The sequence below is a fragment of the Poecilia formosa genome, unplaced genomic scaffold (genome assembly GCF_000485575.1).
Source record: "Poecilia formosa unplaced genomic scaffold, Poecilia_formosa-5.1.2 Scaffold598, whole genome shotgun sequence".
In the NCBI taxonomy this organism is placed as follows: Eukaryota; Metazoa; Chordata; class Actinopteri; order Cyprinodontiformes; family Poeciliidae; genus Poecilia; species Poecilia formosa.
Genome location: NW_006800537.1, coordinates 184,453 through 184,661, shown reverse-complemented (window position 1 = coordinate 184,661; position 209 = coordinate 184,453).

Genomic DNA, 209 nt, shown 5'->3' with positions numbered 1-209 from the left:
GAACATAATTATTTGAAGGTTGACTTTGTTGATTCAGATGATTATTTTTATTACTCGTTCAGAGAACCTTTTCATAATATTCTAATTTGTTGAGACAGGTAATTTGGGTTTTCATGAGCTGTTTGCCAAAATCATCAAAATTAAAACAATAAAAGACCTGAAATATTTCAGTTGGTGTGCAATGAATCTAAAATATATGACAATTTAAT